This window comes from Cornus florida, unplaced genomic scaffold (genome assembly GCF_030987335.1).
Source record: "Cornus florida cultivar Cherokee Brave unplaced genomic scaffold, ASM3098733v1 CherokeeBrave_3.0.0_Hap2_Chr11, whole genome shotgun sequence".
Classification (NCBI taxonomy): Eukaryota; Viridiplantae; Streptophyta; class Magnoliopsida; order Cornales; family Cornaceae; genus Cornus; species Cornus florida.
Window position 1 is genome coordinate 32,273,065 of NW_026775581.1, and position 935 is coordinate 32,273,999.

At 39.7% G+C, this 935-nt stretch overlaps 1 non-coding gene across 1 annotated transcript; it reads right to left on the reverse strand.

The window, feature by feature from the left end:
- Nucleotides 1–459: 459 nt before the first annotated feature.
- LOC132287511 (small nucleolar RNA R71) lies at nt 460–568 on the reverse strand. The gene has a single exon (XR_009473048.1). It is a non-coding gene; the product is annotated as a small nucleolar RNA R71 (small nucleolar RNA).
- Between the last annotated feature and the right edge of the window lie 367 nt (nt 569–935).

Here is a 935-nt window from a genome sequence, read left to right on the forward strand (position 1 = left end):
CAATGGGAATTCCAAGGCCAATGTATGCACCACAACCCCCCATCATTAATCAAGCTCAATATAACCAAGGTGTCCATGTTGCACCTCAAGTTGCTAATCCACCACTCGCATTGAGAGATCACTATGTGCCTAATGAGTATAATGCACCCACATGCATTCAATTGCCACCATTTAGAGCACACCATTATGAGATTAAAGCACAAACTATCCAAATGCTACCTAACTTTCATGGACTTCCTAGTGAAGAACCTTACAAGCATTTGGATGAGTTTCTTGAAGTTTGTTCTACCGTTCGATACACGGACATGCCAGAAGAAGTTTTAAGGCTGAAACTTTTTCCATTCACCTTTAAAGATAAGGCGAAGTATTGGTTTAACAACCTTAGGCCTTTTTCTATAACTTCTTGGGCAGAAATGCAACAAGAATTTTTGAAAAAGTACTATCCGGTTTCTAAGACTAATGCTATGAGAACCGCTATTAGAGAATTCACACATGGGGAAGGAGAAACTTTCCACGAGGCATGGGAACGCTTCAATGAATTGCTTAGGAAGTGTCCTCACCATGACATGCCTAAATGGCAATTGGTCCAATTCTTCTTTGAAAGCTTATCGGACAATTATAAAGGCATGGTTGATGCTTCAATGGGAGGTTCTTATATATACCGGCAAGAGGAAGACGTGTGGCGTCTTTATGAGAGCATGAGTGAAAACTCTTTGCATAGAACATTGTCATCTAGGAATGGTAGAAATTCTAAAGGTAGGAAGAGTGTTGGCTTGCATCAAGTTGACCACTCAAATGAAATAACCGCCGAGATGAAATCTTTATCTCAAAAGTTTGATCAATTGATCAATCAAAACTTGGCGAATCAAGTGTCTTCCTTTCCTAACCATTCTCCTAGAGCTCAAAATGAATCATGTATGACTTGTTCTAGTGTT